The following is a 15,666-nucleotide window of genomic DNA, read 5'->3' on the forward strand; positions in this document are numbered from 1 at the left end:
AGCTTCAACGTGTGCTCGTCTCGGGGCCCTGGGGGCCCCGATCTGGTGGGTCTGCGGTTCCTCCTGGATGTTTCCTTCTGGGAATTTCCAAGTCTCCCCTGCTGATTCCCATGGACAGCTAAGGTTGAGCTCCTTAGCTTTAGAGCAAGGCTGGCTGCGATGAGTCCCCTTGGATGGTAGCGGAGGTTGAAAAATCATCATCAAGTCATGAAGTGGAATGTCTCCCAGAAGAAGCCCACAGCCCACTTGCCGATGCCCAGCACTGGTGCTGTGGCCCTGATTTTAAAGAACTATAAAGCTACCTCAGCCACCTGGCCTGGGGCTCCGATCTCACGACCAATGGCGAGTCCCACCCCAGGTGAGCGGAGTCATGGGGGGTGGGGAAGAGGAGAAAGGAACTCCCCGGTTCCCATCTTCGCCCCCATCTTGCATGGTGACTGTCCCCGGAGACTCTGTGATGGCCTCCCGGTGCCAGCCAGTGGGGCTCTTTACTTGTATTTGTATTTTGGTTTGTTTTTCCTGTGCAGCCATCGTAGCTTCCTTCCTGGCTCCACAGCTTTGCTTGGGACTGGCCCGCAGAAAGGACAGAGCATGCATGTGCTGAGGGGAGGCTGGGGAGAGACGGGTGTTGGGAAGGGGTGCGGGGCTCTGGGATGGCGAGCAGGAGGGGCCGGGGCGCAGCCTGCCCCGGGCTGGGACCAGGCGGGCTGCTGGAATCTGGAGGCTGAGGCGTATTTGTGACTTACTCTGCACCTCATCTTAGCCACGGCTCCTGGCCTCCAGCAAAGCTGGGAGAATCAGACTGACTAGAGGTCGAAAATATTCTCCGCTAAAACTTAACGGAATACAAAGTGTGTCCCTGTATCTATCTAGAAAAATGTCATGGACAAGATAGACTTGGAATAGGAAGGACGGATCCCTTCAGTTCAGAAATGTCACTGATCCAGAACAGAAGGTGCTGTTTGCTGCCCGTCTCAGAATATCCCGTGTATGTTATTAATAAAAGCTGCATCCAGAGTGAGAACCGTGACAATAAAAGTTACAAAAGCAGTAATCATGGCGGTATTTTCTAGGCGGTACAGAATCATCCCAATGTACGCGTTCATTCACTCCTCACGGACTCTTCCAGCAAGTGTTTACTACCTGGCTTCCAGGGGTTAAGCACTGTGATGTGTGTCAGACACACAGCAATAAAAATAGAAAGGGTTCTGTCCTCGGGGAGCTTGTGGACGAGTGGAAGCCAGGCGTTCAACAAGTGAAAACCCGCATGGATATATTACTGTGAAGTAGGCGGACAGGTGCCATGAGATAGTTTACCAGAAAGGCCGGCTTTGGTTTGAGTGTTCCGTTCAGAGCACACCCATTAGGGAAGTGACGTTTAAGCTGAGTCTGGAGTGATGAGCAGGAGTGATTTTGGTTGGGACGGAGGGAGTTCATTTGGGGCAGAAGGAGACAGTGCTGTGTGCAGGTGATGCAAACAAAGGGGGCGTTCGGGGTATTCATGCAGGTGCACGCCCCTCAGAGACAGGCCGCCTGCCACACACACAGGGCACAGTGGAGGAGCTGGACGTCACCTCGATGGTGCTACCCCCTCCCAGCAAAGATGGGACAAACAGCTGTGTCCAAGGACCACGACTTTCAAGACAAAACAGTGGAAAATTGAGCGTCTAGGCAGATAACCTATTCTGTGACCTTGAGCTGGTGAATTCTTTCCAGAACATTTATCTGGAATGTCTCCCAGACTGGCTACGTGGAGACCTTCCCCTAGTCTTCAAGGGAGAAGGTAATCTGGTAGATCTGGGAGGGAAAGGGCCAGGCCGAAGGTGGGCGTCACAGAGGACGTGTCTGGATCTGAATGACGTCGTTCCTTGGACCAGGAGACAGGGCTCGAGGTGTTACTGTGGTGGGTGGTGGGGGACAGTGAAACTGAGCCCCCTGTTCCGTGGGTCACTTCATCTATTTTGTTGTATTTTTCTTGGTGGTGCCCATAGCTGCCCTTTTCAATAGACTGAAATGCTAACGCATTCTGCCCCGAACCTACAATGAAGTCATTAGTTGTGACTATCTCCTCCCTCCCACCCCGTTCCACCCCCTTGCTTCCCCAAGCCCTTCCTGGGGCATTTAGCCCTACACTCACTTCCGCATTCTCCTCCCTTCATGGGCGTGTCTGCCTGCACTGCTGGGATCATCTCAAAATCTGCCAGAGTTTCTAATCTGCTGAGTCTGTCCTGGGGTTGGTTGTATTCTCGGTTTTGATGCCAGAACAGACACAGCCTCGCAGGGAGAGGCTCCTGTGGGGTCACTGGCAGGGGTCTTAGTCCCCTCGGGTGATGGGAGAGAACGGAGCTTGAGAATGACTGACTAGGGGAACGCAGACTTTACAGGATTTGGAAGAGGAAGCAACGGGAAGCTGTCTGAGAGGACAGAGTGGTGCCAGAGGGCAGCTCAGGGCTGTGAGGACTCGAGGGAGGGTCCGCACTTGGAGGGTCTCCGTCCTGGAGCACGGAGGCAGGGGGCTCCTTCTCCTGGGCTGAGAATGTGTGAATTATTGGAAGGCAAGGACGGCTTTTACAAGTTTGGGGAACTTATTCCTGGTATTAAAACAAATGCTTTCGATGGGCCTTTCATATATGTACATATAATTGTGGGTGTGGAGGCACATTTGACTTATAAAAAATGAATAACAGAGTAAAGAGTTTTTAAATAGACATCTGACTTGAGAGGATTATCATCTGATCACAGAACAGCGGTGGCTAAGAGCTACAGAATAATGTTTGTGTCTGTTCTGGACCACGTGCCAGCCCCCGTCATGTGATCAAACACACCAGTGGCCGGGGGTCTCCTGGCTCCACCAGTCCGTCCGCCCTTCTTGGTCTGTGTTCCTTGCCCTCGGGGGATTTGGCTGAGACTGGAAGGCGAACTGCGGGCTGTGAACTCTGCTCACATCACCATCTCCGGGAGGAATCCTTACTTCTGGGCTAGGAACTACTGTGTCCTTTTCCTTAAAAATATTAAATGCGTAATAGATACTTTTTTAAGGTGAGAAGCTATTTTAACAGACAAGTAGACAAATACAGCATTTTCAGGTATTTCTTTTAACGGGACAACAGTCTGAAGGAGACAGAAAGGTCGTTTTTCTTACATGGTCAACGTTTGTCTCCACTGGCCCCAGGTTCCAGTCGGGCTCCACTGGACGGCAGTGTTCAAGGCTTCCACATGCAGTTGTTAAATTTAGGAGAAGAAACGTCAAAGGGACTCTGCCTCTGCCCCGGAAACCCCTCTCCTGGAAAGGCAGCCCGGTGACGGATAAACAAGAGGACTGCCTTCAGTAACGGCCCAGTTTCTATTGGGAAATATCTTTACTTCCACTTGAGAAGGACTCTGGGTGTGTGGCTGTAAAAACCTGGAGAAGCATAACTGGTTTTCTTCCGGGCGTCGACGCTGACTGATCTGAGCACCTCGCGCTCTGTAAGCTGATGGGAAACGTGTCCACGTGGACGTACGTTATACCTCTGTGAGACCATCCTCCTTCTCATTTTCTCTCCTCTCCTTTCACACCCACGGCTCTCCCTCCTGTGACGTCCACACAGGGGCTCACACAGCATCTTCCATCCAGGTGGGCCTGCATCACCATCCGCACCTGCTCAGGGCTGACCATCTCCCGTGGGCCCAAGGATGAAGCCGAGACAGAACGCTGCTCCCCGCCAGTCTGCAGGTGGGTGGGGGAGTCACAAAATATCTCTTCTGGTGAGAGCAGCGTCGGCTACAGCCTGAAGCCTAGGGATGCTTCAGGTGCAGGGCAGGTGGGAAGGCGTGTTCCTGGCACACGCGTGAGGCACCAGCGTGCTCCACGTCAGGTGGCTGCACGGGTTGAGGCACACGAACCGGAAACTGGACAGTCAGTGAGCCTGAGCTCAGGGGGCAACGCGGGACTCGGGAGCGAGGGGGATGGAGGGGGGACCGGGCTAGGTCATGAAGGGCCAGGCAGCAGAAGGCGTGCAGAAGCGTTTCAACTTTATCTGAGGGAAATGAGAAGTAACCCAAGTGTTTTAAGCAAGAAATTGCTTGGTTGGATTTTTTCATCATAAAACCCCTCTGATTTCAGTGCTTCCTAGCTTGTTTTCCGTTCTCTCTGGGTGTCTAACGGTGCTCTGCTGTGTTTTCTCCCCCCTCGTCCCCACCCGTCTTTTACTTGGGACGCCCTAAGAAGGAACTACTCTCACTGACTCAGATTCTCTGAAAGGATGGCCCATTAGCAACAACTATTTCCCCAGATCCTGCTGTGTTCTCAGCAAATCCAGCCCCTTGGGGATCTCGTGTGTTAGAGAGAGAGTGCTTTATGCTTTCAGGTTTTGAGCTGCGTCAGAGAAAACACGCACGGCTTCAGAGCTATGAGTAGGTTTAGTGTTTAGACGCAGCGAGTGTTTCTCCCTGGAGGCCCAGAAGTGATATTACAGTCCCTAATCTTCACACAGGTCAGCCTGAGACTCAAGTCTCTTACATGACGTGCCTGCCGATCGACTGTCCATCCCAACCGGCATGCTCTTCAGAAGAATCGGAAACCTTCTGGAGGAGCTTACTTTCATTTTCAGATAATTTTACCCATTCTAGAAGGTCTCTTCTTGTAGTGGGCGGAGAATCCACTTTTGTACAGCCTGAGCCATGACCCCCCGCTCTGTTTTGTGGCCCCATCACCACTGCTGTCATGACTACAGTCCGTGATCTGAAGGCATAACTCATGTCCCTCTAAATCTCTTTCCTAGATCAAAAACTCAGATTTTTTTTTCCCATCCATCCCTGGTAACGCAGTTCCTTGTCCCCTCCATACCCTGTTAGTCCCTGGACATGCTGCAGGGTCAGGGCCCTGACCAGACTGCACCGTTCAGACACGAAGGCGATACCTCACTGGCTGGCTGAGCGGTGCTAGTGGGGCAGTGACATCCCCTCTCCCGTCCCAGCGTCTGTATTTCCATGGATGGGGCTCTGCCGGCAGTGAGGATTCTGGTGCCCACAGCTCAAAGTCTGACTGTGGTGTAGCCCAGACCCGCACCTGTAATTACGGCTGGTGAGGTAACACCCTGGCCGGGATCTGAGCAGCAAGCCCCAGCGTTTAAGGAGTAACTCAGCTGCCTGAGTGCGTAAAACTTCCTCACTTAGCATCCAACCTACTCCAACTGGAAATCCGCAACAGGCTGGAACAGGGCTGTGAGCCAGCCCTTCTGCACGAAAGAAAGCGTCCCATGTCTGCTCTTTCCAACATGGCAGCCACGAGCCACTGTCTGTGGGCCACTCGGAAGAGAAATTGAACCTTAACATCTCATTTAATTTTAATGAATTTATATTTAAATAGCCGCACGTGGCTAGTGGCTACTGTCTTGGGCAGTGCAAGTGTATCAAACCATTCCATGGCCAAACGGGAGGTAGAGGTGGGGGTGAAGAGGAGGTTGGAGAAAGAGAGAGAAAAAGTTTCCAAGATAAGTGACTGTGAGCCAATCTTGTAGACCAAGTATTGGAAGAGAATGAGATCCTTACTTTCTAGTATTAATAGATCTCATAGGCTAATTAAAAACACGATAGCTATACAAACACAAAATTTTACAAAAATTGGTGAGTTAAGCAGTATTGATTATCTTCTTACAGGTAAGTGTAGGAAAATTGCCTAACTGTGTGCACACACTAAGCAGGGGAGCCTGAATTTTAATTATTCATATGTATATTTATCATACACATTATGGTATATACATATTTTAATTATATATTTATATCTACTTATTTATATAGAGTTTATCTCACGCTTTTGATGGCATCTGCGTTGTCTATGATATATTGACTTCAATACACTGTGTATCAGCTGTGCGCGCAGACCTGTACATGTGCGTATGTGTAGGATGTATGTACCCACGTACATCTGGATACATGTATGCGTTCCCATGCATTGTGTATATTACCTGTAATGAGCTGGGAAATTTCATCGGTCAGGAAGAATATTTCTAGGTGAGAAGCTTCCTTTCTGTACAAAACAAGGATGGTGAGCAAAGTCATACGATAAACTTTGAAAAGGGCGTCAGCATAGCTGTAGAAATGACACTATTATATGTATTTTTGCTTCCTTTTGGAAACTGGTCATTGATCAACACATTTTGTCCCCCACAGCACGGTAGCACCATGAGGTAAAATAGAAAACGTCTCTTGTTCGCCGACAGCCGGTCTTTGACATTTAACTCTCCATCTGGTCTCTGGACTTCCTCTCCAGACAGTGGCTGCAGCCAGGGTGAGCTGGTCTGGGCACCACTGGAGTGTCAGAAATCTGGGCCGATGTTTTAATTTCGCTATTTTAAGTGAGGTCTTCAATCCCGAGTCATGAGTCAGGGATGGAAGAGATTTAGAGACTGGACCTAACTCCTTAACTGAGAGACGAGAAGCCAAAGCCCATCGCAGGGCAGTGACCGCTCCGGCCTCAGGGCGACTGCCTGTGGCGGCTCTGGTCGGGCTCTCAGCAGCTCCCGCGCCGCGTCTCCGCATGCGTGATGAAGTCGATCTGTTTATCTGTTGGCTCGGATTCTTATGTGATTTGTGATTGATACTTGTCTTCCTCGTTCAATTTTACTTCCTTCCTCCTTAAAAGAGAAAAAATAAAGTTGAAGAAAAACACCTCTGTAGATAATAATAATAAAATTTCTGCAAAAACAGGAAACTTAAAAATGCAACACCCTTTGCAGCAGTGAAGTAAACAGGAAGTGAATAACATAAGGTCTGTTGCGAGTGGCGTAGGTGTGTCACCTCTGCCCGTCAGACACACGTTTCAGGGCCAGGCCCGATGCCGGGGTGGTGACAGCAGTGGTCCCCGTAGTGTCTGCCGCGTCCTGAGCCCTGACTCCTCTAAGGCCACTGCCGGCTTGCTGGGGCTGCACACGCAGCACACAGCCGGAGGGCAGCGGCACAGACATGTCTTTTCTCACAGTTCCAGAGGCCAGAAGTCTGAAGTCACGATGCGGCGGCGGGGCTGCCTCCCCAGCCGCTTCCCTGCTGGCTGCGCAGACGCCGTCCCCTCCCCATGTCCTCGCAGAGGCGCCCCTGTGCTCCTCTGGGTCCTGATCTCCTCTCATAAGGACGCCAGTCACGTGGGGCTAAAGCCCGCCCCAGTGGCCTCGTTCTCATCCGGCTGTGAATCAGATGTTTCATTTTCCATTTTAAAATAGATGTTTCATGTTGTTTCTAGAAAATGGTTAAAGTAAATTGTTATAGATCAATTATTCCAATTTGCATTTCAGATTTTATGTTTCCATTAAAGCTGCAGCTTAGGATGGGATCTCTTCACAAATCTTTAGTTTAAAAACAAATTTCAAAATAAGAATTTCCCAGTGCTTATTTATTGTAGGATATTTGGAAAATGCAGAAAAATGTACAGAACTTTACAAAGCCCAGCCCCACTCTCCGTGCCCAGAGATGAACACCAGGCACGTTCGGATGTGTGGAATCTGTGTTAAGAGATGCAGTCCTGTTATTTCCTTTGTCACTGAGGTTTATCGTGTTCTCTGTACCTCCTTCACTCTGAGCTTTCCCATCCCAGACTCTGGGTCACGTGGGCTTTGGCTAAGAATAATAGTCATGCCAAAATTAACATGCCCCCTCACCTACTATGATTATTTACCATTAGTCTCCGGTCGGGGAGGGGATGAAAATGGACCTTTTAGAACCAACTTTCCCATCAGCGGATCAAAGGCCTGGCTGAGAAGGGAGAGCCTAGGATGACAGTGTACAGTCTGGACAAGCACGTCTCTCAGAGCAGTACCTTCTTTCCTGTGGCTTTCCCTTCTGTGGCTTCTGTGCTTTTCTGAGCATGTTTGACAGCCTTAGTGAGATGGAAATCAAAAGCCACCACTGCAAATGATGTTAAGTGCCAGTTGTGATGCGGGTGTCATTTTTATGACTATTTAGGAATATTACTATTATTATTACTGTCAACAGTAGTGATGGGAGTTGAAGTCAATGAATGTGATTTGAATGTGATTCGAAGTACAGTGGGTTTTGAAGGCTGCTCTTACAAAGAGGAGTGGCTGAGCACAGACGCAGGAAACCACCGGCAGCAAAGACTTTGTCACTGACCTATGGATCTTGGTTTTGGAAGCTGCCAGAGTCATTTGTTGTTGAGATCCAGATGAGAAACTAGCGTGGAATGACAGCGGACAAGTAGCAGACGGCTTCGCAGTAGCAAACGCTAGTATCTTGTGTTGATACATCTTCTGGGAATTCACAACCTTCTCCAGACAGAGGGCCAAGAGATAAGCACCAGAGCCTTGAACTAACTAAGACTGAGGATGGGGTGGGCTGTGTGTTTTGAAGTGTGTTTTCCCAGCATACTGAAGGGCCGTCCTCCCTTGGCCATCGGGAGGTCTATGAGCTGAGTGTGGGGATAGCCCTGGAGGTTGGCACGTAGGTTGGGTTGAGCTCAGCTCTGGCCTGAGGGCTCCGAGGGAGATGACTTGCTCAGTGCACCATCAGCCCATCTCAGCTCTTGCTGAATTTTGCTGCCATTGGTAGCATAGGAGAGAGATAAACAGACTTCCTCATCTGCATGTGCTCCTGCCAGCACTGGGATGTGTGGTGATCACTTCTCCCTGGATATGACATTGATCATTTCAAGAGCTTTCATGTATGTGGGATAGGCTGACACTTTGCAAGGTCTATATGCAATCATGAGATTTTATGGTAACAATGAGGCGGGAAGCCCCATAAAAAAGCCCCAAGCGGGGCCCCCAGGCAGGGCCGCTGCTCTCCTGCCGGCACCACCCGGTTCCCTGGCCCAGAGGCTCTAGCTCACTATTTGCCTCTGAAACGGCTTACTTACCCCTAAAATTCTATTGGTTCCCTGAGCTCACTCCTGATTGGCTATTTCTCTCCCTCCTGATTGGTCCATTTCTACAAAGCTTGTTCCTAATTAGTCAACTTTTGTTATACCTCATTTGCATATGATGTTGCAAAGTGTAAACTGACAGCCTATAAAAGCCTGTGTAAACCTGCAGACGGGGTCCAGAGCTCGGAGTGTTAACTCTTATGGACCTGCTGATGTAATAAACCTGGGTTCTCCAGCTCTCCGAGTGCTGCTTGGTCGTCTCTTGCCCGGATCCAGGTTGCTGTCACAACTGAGCTATAACACGTTTTTCTGCAACAACAAGAGAAAATTCTCCAGGATGTCTAAGTTTCACCAGCTGCTTATAATGTGACAGTTTTGTGCTTTATCATCAGTGAATATCTGGTTGCTTGAAAGCTTGTTTTTAAACAACAAGGCAACACAAATGTAGCTTGAGTTTCTTCAATTTCTGTAGCTTTCATATTTGTTGGCTTATTTACCCTAATGAAAAATGAGTTAGCTTCTTAGCTCATTTGTTGAATACTTAATGAAATAAGAAGTAGAGATTTGGATAAGTTAATAAACTTAGGGCTTATGTTTTTCAAAGCTAATAATTATTTTCTCATTTAAAAAAATTATTAGCACCATGCCACGAGGAAAGGAAAGAACAGGAGAATCCATTGGCTTAAAGAAGAAATTATATTAAGTGTCTTCTTGGCCATGTATCATGAAGTGACTATAGGCTTTGGATGTGTCTTCAAAAGTAATCCAGCTTTTCCAACTATTTAGGGCAGAAGAGATGTCTATATATTCTTGTGTTGAAGACTCAAAGTATAGGTTGGCCAGGACTCCCGTATATGAAATTAGAAGGGTACAATGGTCCCACAGCAGTGTCCCAGCACTCGGAGTTTTACCAGTCTTGTCCCTGACATAAATTCACTGGTGATGTGTAGAAATCAGTGGCTTTGAAATGTACTCTGGAGGTCTTTACTCCCTCATCTTCCTCCTATAATTGAGACCATTAACAATACCACTGCCTTTATCAGGCTTCATTATGATATAAAAGTACATGGAAATGAGAAACGCCTCCATTCATTAGTCTGAGCCTTACCAGTGCTTATAAATCAAATAACATCTGGCACCAGGCAATTCAGATCTTTTGGCAAGCATTTTTTGTGCCTTCATGTTTGGCCAGGTTCTAGGCACTAAGGGGGATGTAGAAAGGATGCAGAAATGTCACTCACACATTTTCCATAGAATTGATGTGACAGGATGAATACGTAACATTTCAAAAATGATGCTTGGTGGGGTGTGATTCAGTGCCAGAAAACAAGGCATCCATTGAGGCCACGGGCAGCGAGAGAGGGGGTGGGGGATGCACACGGAAAGGGTGGGACCGAGAGAGGCCGGCTGACAGTGGGACAGCCTGGGCAGAGGACCGGGAGGAGGGGGACCCTGTGCACAGAGCCGCTGCTCTCTCCTGCTCCCGCGGCCCTTCCACTAACCTTCCCTTCAGGCACTCATTCACCACGTTGCCAAGCCCGCGGCAGCCTTAGAGGGCAGAACTGAACCAGCTGGTGGAAATGACCAAGAAGCACAATTTAATGATAAATTAACACTTTCTGATATTCAGAGTTTCCAAGCGGTGGAAGAGGCTAGCTTGTGAGGTAGGCAACATCACTGGAAGTTCGATAAAAAATTGTCAGGAGAATTTTGGTGACCACACCTGTGTCTGGTGAGAAACAAACCCCCTGTGATAACTGAGAAACCTCAGACACAGTGTCTTGTAAGAGAAGCCTCCACGTTTCCCAACCACACCCAGAGGGGTCGGGATTCTGCTCCAGGAATCCAGGGAGGGGCGCCTGTTCTAAGGGACTCCAGGGAACACAAGGGGAAAGGGCAGAGTTTCAGACAAGCTGTCGGCTTTAAATTGGAGACGACTTGCCCCCCACCCCTGCTCCGCCGGCCCCGCGGTTCCCCTCAAGGGAGGCTGGCACAGTGGTCTCCAAGTCTCGTGAAAATCCTGTTTCTACGCACGAAAGGAAGTTTGGCTTTGGGGAATAACCAAGGAAGGAGATCTCTGACTATTACGCATTCTTTAAATAAACACTTAGAGGTTATCTGTGATGTACCAGGTACTGTGTTAAATGCTGAGACATAAATGCAGATAAAACGCCGTTCCTGTTTTCACCAAGAACACACTCTAGGAAAGGAAATGAATGTTTAAAAATAGTTACAATTTACAGAAGTGAAATTTATGATCATTTTGAAGGTAGGAGGACCATGAAAGAACGTAGCTTCAAAGGGTCATGGAAAGAGTTAAGACATTTAAAGGTCTTGGCGAGTGAGAGAAAGAACCTCACCAGCCTTTCAGGAGAAACGGGGATAGTCTGGGCGAGGAAGAGGATTTGCAAGGCCCGGAGACGCGCGACAGACTGGAGCAGGGGCCGGGCCGAGGGGCACGAACGCGGGCGGCGGGCGGCTGCCGAGAAGCCGGCCGGCGGGGCGTGCCGGGTCAGGTGAGGGCCTTGTTCTCCCGGTGATGGACACACGTTCCAAAGGCCTGTCAGCAGACGCGGTGAGATCTGCGCCGACAGCAGGAGTGGGGGAACGGGAGCATCTTTCGGGTGAGAATGACGAAGCCGGGCCGGAGGCGGAGAACGAACGCGCAGGTCCGGGTGAGGTCTGCGGGGCCCCGCGGACCCGGCCGCCGTCCGGGCCGCACCTGCTTCTCCGCCCCGCTGGGGGCGCGGAGACGCTCGGCCGGCGGCCGGAGGGCTTGGCCCGGCTGACCGCGCGCCCCTGCGCCGGCGCGCGGCCGGGTCCGCGGGGCGCCACGCAGGCTGGGCCCGTGGACGCTGCCCTCCTTCGGGTCAGCGTAAGGCTCCTGAAGCTTAATGTGAGTAACCCCTGTGTAACTAGGTGGGGATGACCCAGATGAAGTTGTGAAATCTGGGCCAAGTCCAGTTTCATAAAAACTTCACGTTCAAATACATAGAATCGATCTGGAAACAGGCATGGCCCCCTCCCCACCACCAGTGAAGTACCAGCTCGGTTCAACGAACACTCTTGACCCTTTCCTGTTCCATGCAAAGTTCACCCGTTCACCCGAACGTCCGGGACCCCCTGCCGGCCTCTGGCCCGCGCCTCGTCACACGCACGCTGCACGAGACAAACCGAGGGGACTTGGCCCCGCTTCCAGGTCAGCCCGATGGGGACGGCTGGGGTGGGGTCCTCATGACGGGATTAGTGTCCCGCTAAAGGGGCGCCAGAGAGCCCCCGCCCCTCCCTCCGAGTGAGGACGCGTCTGGGAACCGGCCTCACCCGGCAGAGCCTGCCAGCGCGCCCACCTCGGATGCCCGGCCTCCAGCACCGCGGGAGGTACACGTGGGCTGCTGGTGAGCTGCCCCGTCCGCGCTGTTTCCACCCGCAGACCGGCTGGACGGAGACACCGCCGAGCGTTCCCTTTCTGCTCACTGCGCCCGAGCGGACTGCAGTTCCTCTTCCTCATGCAGTTTTAGTTTCTCTGCGTTTATGTGTAAGTACAGATAATGAATTTGTGCCAGATTCGTCTCTATGAAGGAAACAGATGAATCCGATTACATTTTTTTCTAACATACAAAGAGCAATCCTTTACTTGGAGGCTCTGCTTGCAAATCCAGCCTTATTGGAAACATAAAAACCCTCCCATGTCTGACTTCCATGTGGAACCCCTCCGACTGCCATGGAGGCAGCCCCCCAAGGGGCAGTTACTGTCTCTGTGGGGGTCCTCTGTGAGCTGTCAGGCCCTTACTCTCCTCAGATGACACCACCTGGGGGTTTCTCCCAAGAACTGTGTGAAGGCAGCCGAGCAGCTGCCCGTCGGGATGCGGGGATCCGGCCCCAATGTCTGTTGGGGCAACAGTAGTGAAACTGGGAATTCCTGGCAGCGGGAGGCAGGGGCCAGACATGGGCTGAGATGGGCAGGGACAGATTTTAATTCTGCATTGCACAGCACGTAAAACCTCCATGGGTTGCCTGCAGGTTCTGTTTTTTAAAAATTTGATTCGTTTTTCTTCAAACATGAGATCTGTCCAAACCTCCGCACTTCACCAAGCTCTCGTATTTCCACATTCTCTTCTGCTCTATGTTTTTTCTTTTTGCCTGAGCACATCACCTCCTAACATACTGTACAGTTTACTTGTTTAGTATGTTTTTTTGATTATTAACTGTCTTACCAGGAAGCAAGTTCAACAACGTTAGGGATGTTTGTCTGTCCTGCTCTTGGTACATCCCCAGAGCCCAGGGCACTGCCTGCACACCGTAGGCGCTTCATAAAAATGTGCTGAAGGAACACGTGACCCCTGCACTTATTCTGGGAGGTGTGTAAGTCACCCGTGTAAGCAGTAACATTGATTAGTGGCGTTACATGATCATCTGAAGGTAGCGCTCTATACAGAATAGATAAACAATCAGGTCCTACTGTGGAGCACAGGGCACTATACTCAACAGCGTAATAACCTAGAAAGAAAAAGAATATATAGATGTATAACTGAATCACTATGCTGCACATCAGAAACTAACACAACACTGTAAGTCAACTAATTATGTGTCAATAAAAAAATCCCTCCCAAAACAAAACAAAACCCAAACCACAAACAACAAACACCAGAAGCAGCCTCAGTTACTCCCGTCAGAGGATTTCCGTGAAGGAATTCGGGACGGCGTTTCTGTGCTACGGCCCTGGATGGACTGGATGGCGACCCAGCCGTTCACAGCTCATGGGAGTGTGTGGTGCTGGAGTGCGTCCCGTGTCCCGCGGTGAAATGACTGGTGATGTCCAGCCACGCCAGGACCGTCAGAAGGCGCCTGGGCTACAGGGACCGCCACAGCTGTCACCCTGAGGCCGGTCCTCGCCGCCACCGCGGCTGGGAGGAGCAGCTGACGTTGCCTCTGTCAGGGCTCTTTCCCCGGCCTTCCTCACACTCGGCAGGTCACAGGCTCGCCAGGAGCTCTCACTGGTTTCCCAGAGACCTGGCTCCCAGGGCATCCGGACGCAGAGCCCCCGGTGCAGTCCCGAGGGAAGGGGATGAGTTAAACGTGGTAGCAGAGAGTTCCAGCTTCATAAAGCCTTTCCCATAGCATGATCAGAGCTTGTGGTCTGGCAAAAACAGTGATTTCTTATTTTCATTTATTTTTAAAGGTAATGGTGATGCTCTGGTCATAGATGCCAAGGTCTACAGGAAGTCACTGACTTGTAATAATCACTTTCGTAACTGCTAAACGTGGTAACTCATCAGGTTCAAAAGAGGCAGTGTCACCAAGACTTTACCTTGGACAAAGTCCACAGTGACTCACGAGCAGGTGGATAAAACGGTGAAAACACCCGCCTCTCCCACCAGCCCCTGGAGGTAACAGGTCACTGCTTATTCGATTACCCACTCAATAGTGCTTTTGTTTCACATAGTTTTGCTTTCAAATCCAGTCCTGTAAACATGTAATTCAAGAATCCACATTTTAAGAATGGACTGCAATTGAGAAATAGAATGCAGAAAACCAACAGTGTCGAGATCAACATTTTAATGTGATTCTCATTCAAACTGGGGGAAAAAATCACAAACAAACCCGTGCAGACAGTCCCAGGGCCGCTCTAATGTAAGAGGAGCTTTTGGTCATCACCTTATCAGTTTTTTATGTTTTGAAATTTTGCATTATCTTGACTTATTTGAAGACTTCATTTTCGCTGGGGACAAGCCATTTGGTATTGTTCTGGTGCCTTGGTTACACGCAGCCATGGAGATTTGAGATGGGTGAACAAGCCAGAGCGTTTTAAAGCTATGACTGGAACCCCCCCCCCCTTAATTTGAAGACAGAAAAATGTAAAAGTTCCTCTGAGGTTTTGATTCTGGTTTACAGTATCAGAAAGTTCTAACAGCTCAAATATTTTGCATAGAAGTATTTGAAAAGTATTGAAATAAAATTTCATATATTTTGATTTTTTTTCCTTTCATGGCTGAAATGTCCACTCAAATTAAAAAAAAAAAACACTTCCAGCAAATTATACAGTCCTTTGTTAACTTTAAAAAAGTTATTCTGGGCACTTCTCCAAGATAAACTCCTTTTCTTGAAACAATGTAATTATGGAGAATTTATCGGGAATTTCAGAATTCGAGAGACATAGATTTGAGGTTCAAAACCCAATGAGCGCCGTGATTTACAAAATACCTATCTCACCTCTTAAAATGATCCTTTGAAATGTATTAACTTCTTTCTGAGCCTCAGTTCTTGTGTTTTTCCCTAAATGGTACATCTCCTACGTGGGTTCTTGTGGGCATGCAATAAGGAGGCACGTGTGGAGCGGTTACAGAATTCCTGCAGGAGGCGGGGCTGGGAGCCTGGTCCTCTCCTGATCACTCCAGAAAGTTGCTTGGTGAGTTAATCGCAAGGTATTTTTGTGACTGTGAGGCTTCTGTAATAATAGCATAAAGATGGTAACAGTATAATCTTTTCCAATACATTTCCCAATGGCCACAAAGGAAAACAAAATGATTTTTTTATTGCTGAGGTATAGGAAAAATACTGATTTTTTTCTATCTTTATTATGCAACTGGCCATCTTACTGAACTCCCTTGCCACCATTTCTGTCAATTCCAAATGTATGTTCTCTTCATATTTAATGTCTCTGAAATCAAGGCATGGCTTATAATCAGTGTCACCCACAACGCGCCCTCCGCAGCTGTCACGGGAGGGGGTCAGTCCCGCAGAGCTGTCTCCGCTGGCCGCTTGCTTTCACCTGGGCTTAGATGACGTCCGTCCGTGTGGCTGTCAGGTGGGCT

The 15,666-nt window shown here is 49.5% G+C and overlaps 1 long non-coding RNA gene across 2 annotated transcripts; it reads left to right on the plus strand.

The window, feature by feature from the left end:
- Positions 1 to 11,745: 11,745 nt before the first annotated feature.
- Positions 11,746 to 15,249, plus strand: LOC135319347 (uncharacterized). Of its 2 annotated transcripts, XR_010377869.1 has the most exons (4): positions 11,746 to 12,053; positions 12,285 to 12,389; positions 14,034 to 14,241; positions 15,174 to 15,249. It is a non-coding gene; the product is annotated as an uncharacterized LOC135319347 (long non-coding RNA). The 2 variants fall into 2 exon arrangements; XR_010377868.1 differs by lacking the exon at positions 15,174 to 15,249 and having other exon boundaries at positions 14,034 to 14,720.
- The last annotated feature ends 417 nt before the right edge of the window (positions 15,250 to 15,666 follow it).

Source organism: Camelus dromedarius, chromosome 26 (assembly GCF_036321535.1).
Source record: "Camelus dromedarius isolate mCamDro1 chromosome 26, mCamDro1.pat, whole genome shotgun sequence".
NCBI classification, from domain to species: domain Eukaryota; kingdom Metazoa; phylum Chordata; class Mammalia; order Artiodactyla; family Camelidae; genus Camelus; species Camelus dromedarius.